Here is a 6,000-nt window from a genome sequence, read left to right on the forward strand (position 1 = left end):
TAATATTTATACCACTTACTCTTGTGAGAAACGGAACAGAAAGAAATTGAGTAATCACATTCTGCTTGTTGGTTTTGGTTTTTTGTTGGGTGGTTGTTTTTTTTTTTTTTTTTTTTTTTTTTTTTTTTTTTTTTTTTATTTACTATGTATACATGGAGAAAGAAATTCTGCCTTTACATAAACCTTGCTGTCCCATTTATTTTCCAAAAATCCTACCAAGCTGTTTCAGCTTTGACCCACTACAGTCCATCACGATTCACTGAGCTATTGGAAATCATCTCAACATGGGCATGTTTAAACGGAAGCTTTTTTTAAAATAGAAGTTTTAACACAGCTTCCCTTGTAAAGAAATCTGATAGAAACAAGCAATGTGCAGACAGTGCTAGTGCATGTGCGATACGATTACTGATTTCATGTGGCATCTCTCCTTTCTAGTTGAGAGGAAACAGAAAAACAGCTTGCTGGATTTATTAATATGCCAAAAAAGCGACCAGCTATCCTGAACTTTTCACACCAGGCTGCTGAAGTGCCTTTAAAAACAAAAACACCACCACCACCCCCCCCGCCCCAAGTATTTTTCAGTCCAGAATATTGATCTGCTCTTGTTACAGCTTCAGTCGGTTGTGGAGGGGCTTTATAAAGCAAACTGTATGTAAGATGCATTAGTGGTAACTTGAAGTCATAGTAGCTGTGGTCCTAGGTTAGGAGAACAAAACAACAGAGCTGCTGTACGTGTTGAACTTGGGAAGCTTGGCTGCCGTCCAGAGCCAAGCAGAGCCGGCAGCTGATATATTAGACTTACAGTACCAATTAAGCAGCCTATTCAAAATGGCTTTATGCACCACAAAACTTTCTGGTTTGTGCAATTTAAAATAAAAATGAAGGGACAGTCTTGGTTTTACTGTTTAAAATTATTATGCAGTGCTAACATTTTTACATCTCAAAATAGCACGTGCAGCTAGGCAATGGTACCGCGAGAGTCCTCGTGTCCACAATACAACTGAGAGCTCTCCATTTCACATAGGATCTGTTTTTATTACTTCATACTTTCCAGGCTTTTCTGTTCATGTTTTCTCCATCCATCTATCTTTTCATCATCTATGCTTTTCTCCCCCCTGTTTTCTGGTGGTGTTACATATTGCATCTTCTATATCATTAAAAATAATGAGAAACCATATGGTCAGGCAGTCTTATGAACCAATACAAGATGGATATTTAAATGGAAAATACTGTTTCATCAAGGCTCTTGGTAGATTGGTATTATGAGCTTAACATATATCTAAGCTAAATGGGAACGTAATTCCCTTAGGCAGTGCTCAGCTGACTGATGTGGAGACATGCGAACAAGCTGGATGTCCTGAACTGGAAGCACTGTGGTCAAGGGAGAGCAGCTCTCAGGAGCTAAGCTAGTATTTCCTCACATCCTTTGGGCTTACATCCTTTGGAACCTCTTATCAAGCTTTCTGTTAGTCATGGTCCAGTCTCTCTGGACTCATGACCTCTAGTAGTTCCTTCTTATGAGATGATGATGAAATACAGGTAGTGTGGGCTGCAGAGAAGCAAGTGGGTATACGAAGGCTTGCTTAAGGAACGATTTACAGGAAAGCAGCTAAATCTGTATTGGCTGAGTTCAAAGTGTACAACTCATCTTTCATTTTTTTTCATTCTTGATGGAATAACAGATTTCAGTATTCATGTAGGAATACTTTTACTGCATACAAGAAAATTGGCAAAGAGGTAATAGCTGATAAAATGTAAAATCAGCGCAAACGTTCACATTTACCTTCACTGGGTTGTATCTTAGGTCCATTTTAAAGTCAGTGCTGGGGTTAATTGCATTCCAGTTTGAGAAGCATTTGCATTGCAATGGCACTGTTAGGCTTTCTGTTACTGACTGTCAGTAACTGGTGCGGTACATGTGCTCCCTTTAGAAGATGTCTCGTTCTGATGCCTATAGGTTAATTCTGAAAGGCAAGTGGGACTGCTTCCAAAGCACCTCTGGTGATCCAGTTTGTTCTCCAGAACTTATGTAAAGTTATTTTACTTAAAGCAGCTAAACACATATTATGACTGGAAAGTAATATACAATTCTATCAAACGGAACTCATTCTCTATACACTGGTGTGATTCCTGCAGGCTAATAGGAGGAAGGTGCAGTGAAACTAGGTTGGGGGTGGTTTGGGTTTTTTTTCCTCTTAAGTCAAAGTTTTATTGGGAGTATACATAGGGAGAGTATCTTTTGAGCAAGGTAACGCTTTCTAATGTTGGAACAATAGTGTTGATCTAACTAAATAGTAAATCCAGCCTGGAATATAGAGCAAGGTCTGGGACAGAGCTAACTACTTAAAGGTTATTTAAGGTTTTGGTCCTTTTATGAACGAGTTATGTAATATAGCTGCTTGTGATAGCAGGCTTGGATGAGACATTTTGGAGTTCTTTCTTTCTATGTAAGTGTCATCTTTTAATAAGACCATTGTGAATATGTAGAAACTATTTTTTAGTGCTTATTTGATTGACTTAATAATTCGGAACTGCGTTATCAAAAGGGTGAGTCTTTTGACTGCACAATGGTATTTGACTTCAAAACTTTCAGGGAACAGCTGTAGAATTTCTTTTATCTGCTTATTCTCTGTCAAGGAACATCACAAAATCATTGGATTTAGCAACAGGCAATTTCAGATTTGTTTGGTAGTCCTCAGCAGAGGATTAATACTAAAGTATTTTCTCCCTCTTGGTCAGGGTTCATTTTACGTTGACTTCAGTACCATGAGCCCCAATCGTAATATACACATAACAACAACAGTTTATTACTACGGTAATGCACATACTGAATTTGAATAAGGCATTTCTTGAGTACTAGCTCAGGTGAAGTTAGAGCTCAGATCACTTTCACGATAAACAGGTTGGTGACTAAGGTACCGTCCATTGTCTAAATGGGTGTTTACATGATGTGTGAACTATATATTTTGCTCACTCACTTCCTCCCAGCACATAATGTATTGTTCTTTGGTGACAGGCAGGTGTTTGGTTTTTTAAGTGGAAAAATCAGAGGCTTTTCACAGAGCAGGAATACAGAATAATCTTCCTAGGAAATTCAGGATATAAAACATTGTTCTGCACTAATTCATGTTTACAAGACAACTCTTGCTGAGTCTGTTTTATATAAAATATTTTATAGGTGTATAGGTAGGGTAACCCTCCGTTAAATTAATAACTGTTTTTATTTCACCTCTGACAATGGCTTGAGCAGTAAACCTTGAGACAAGCATTTAATCTTTTGCATGATTGTCACAAATGTTTATAGATGTTGAGGATCTTGATTCTGACTGTTTGACTACTTTTGCATTATCTCTGCCTTTAACTATGCTGCTGTAAGAGGCTCCTGCACTCTCAGGTGTGGTGTCCTCAGAGTCAAAACATTAATTTTTTTGTTGATAATATAGCAAAAGCAGAGTTGACCAGAGCAAAGTGTGGGGTGAGTCGTGGCATAGCTTAAATATTCCTTTTTTAACAAAAACTAAGATCAGTACAGCTGTTCCCAGAAACTGTTGTGCCTCAACTGTTATATCTTGATATCACTTAAATATCTCAAAAAAAAATGCACTTAGATGTGGCAACATAGAAGTATTTTGGCTTCTTGTAAAAGGTGATGTCCAAGGACCTGGTGGAAATCTGTCTTCAGTCTCAGACTCCAGCTTTTGCAGAGAAAAAAGTGGATGATGTCTGGGAAGAGGTTAGTCTGTGGGCTGGTTCTCTTTCTTATTTCTTTACTTGAGACTAGTGAGACTCTGTGTATGACAACACTTTTAAGTGTGCATAAAAGAGAGGTAGAAGTATAACTAGTATAACTGTGCCTGTGCAAGTTCTTTTAAGTAAGCGATGCAGGTTCTGGTGTTAAAATGGCACAATCTGTGCCTTCCCTGCCTAAACAGAGAACAAATGTGTACTTTTCCCAGTGTTTGCAAGTTAAAGTACTTTGTTCTTGTTCCATAAACCATTATAAAACCATTCACTTCACAGGCGTACACCTGTGTAGCCAGAAAAGGAATCAGACCCCGTTAGCTCAATCTTCTTGTTTGTGGATACTACCTCAAGTTTGGCAGAGACTCCCCAGACGTTTGGAATGAGAAAGAGAGGCAAAACAACAAACATAACAGAAAATTAACAAAAACCTCTTAGAGCTAAAAGGGGGCACTGCATACATTAGTCCGATATCCCGGAGTTATGATTCTGTGAGAGTCTTAAAAGCATTTAATTCCTGAAACTGGGGTTTTCTGCACAGAAGGGAACTGGCACGTCTGTAGGGAATAGAACATTTTTACCATAACTGCAGCATGGACATAGCGGTTGCCTGTGGCTTCCTCTAGCTTTTGCATAACCAGATTAAGAGTCTGTGTTGCCTCTTGTCACTGGATTTTCTTTTGAAAGCCCTTAAGGAAGGAGGTATTATTAAGGGAAGGTGGAATGATGTTGAATAAGAGCAACTGATCGGATGCCCTGTTGCTTCAGAGTCAGATAAAACTGTATAATAATAATATATGGGTTAAAATAAGTGGATTTGTATGTCTCTTTCTCGGTGCCCAACAACAGAACTATTTTGAACTTATATTACTTCTAAATGACTGTTATTCTGATTCCTTTGCTTTTGTTTGCAAAGGAAGACAGACACAGAAGACAGTTTGTAATGAATTCTCATCAGTATTAACTCATCGAAGATTAGGGTGAAAATCTCAGGATTTGAGTTCTATAAATCTGGGGTAAACACTGTGATCAAAGTTTGTGCCTTCACTTTAATTCTTTCATATAGATTCTTTCATGATTTGTGTATAATAATTACTGGAAAAGATTTAATTCTGTTCAGGATTTTTGTTTTTCTTTGACACAAGATGTTAAACGTCTTGCTTAATTGCTGTGCAAAAAGAGTGGAATTTTTTCTTGACACAAAATGCTAAAATATATTTAATCTAACATAACAATATATGTGGTTCTACTACATAAAAGGGTAGAAAGATGGTGAGGCAGAGAACAAGTGGAACAAAAAGTAAAAAAGGGTGGATGGAGGGTTATGACCTGGCTTTGTTTTGAAGCAGACTGCTGTTACTTTCTCATCAAGCCTGTGATTAGACTTGTACATATTAAATAATGAAAACATATGTTGTGGTAGGTTTGAAAACAACAGATCAGGATAATTATGGTTGAAAAATAGTTTTAGAACTTACTTTCTTGACCTATCTGATTTCTCTCCAGCCACCATTCTGACTGCTTTCAGGGTAGATTTATCACACTGCAATATAAACTTTTGATTCCCACCACAATATAAACATTTTATACCCTTGAATTTATCATGTCACTTTTCTGCTGCAACCTTAAGATTTGAGGCCTTTCTACAGTGAAAGGAGACTAAAGTAGAACTGTTACAGCACTTGGGTAATAAAGGGGCTTTGTGTTGTATCCTTGACCCAAAATTTGTTCTGTGTCTCTTGTGCTGTGTGTTCTCAGTAACAAAGGTTTCAGAATCTTGGTGTACTTACTTGCTAGAATAAAACTCTATTTTTAACACAGTATAGTAGAATGTGTTTACCTCCTTATTTTTATTCCCTAGAAACAGCAAGTTACCATTTATCAGACAATATCAGTAGTAGATGAGGTGGTAGAATAACAGTGTGAGTGCAAAATAATTTCAGGTCTCTGACCCAGAGATGGCTTCTGCACAGAGTCTCAGCTTTGAAATGTTCTCATCTGAAGTACCAAAGTACGTTAATGCCATAAAAGCAGCATTAACAGCATCCTATAAGCCCATTTAGAGAGGATTATGCTACTGTTCCTTCATTTAGCCCCTTGTTTATCACACAGTTTGGAAACCTTCAGGAAGTAACTTCTTAAAATTGAGGTATTACGAGTGCACTCTTAAAGGATATTCCTAATTCTTTGATGTGTACTATTGGTATGGAGAGTGGAGTTCTGTGCTCTAATCCTGCAAAACTGTTGTAGTTACAAAAA

The sequence above is a fragment of the Buceros rhinoceros genome, unplaced genomic scaffold, assembly GCF_000710305.1.
Source record: "Buceros rhinoceros silvestris isolate BGI_N320 unplaced genomic scaffold, ASM71030v1 scaffold4763, whole genome shotgun sequence".
Taxonomy (NCBI): Eukaryota; Metazoa; Chordata; class Aves; order Bucerotiformes; family Bucerotidae; genus Buceros; species Buceros rhinoceros.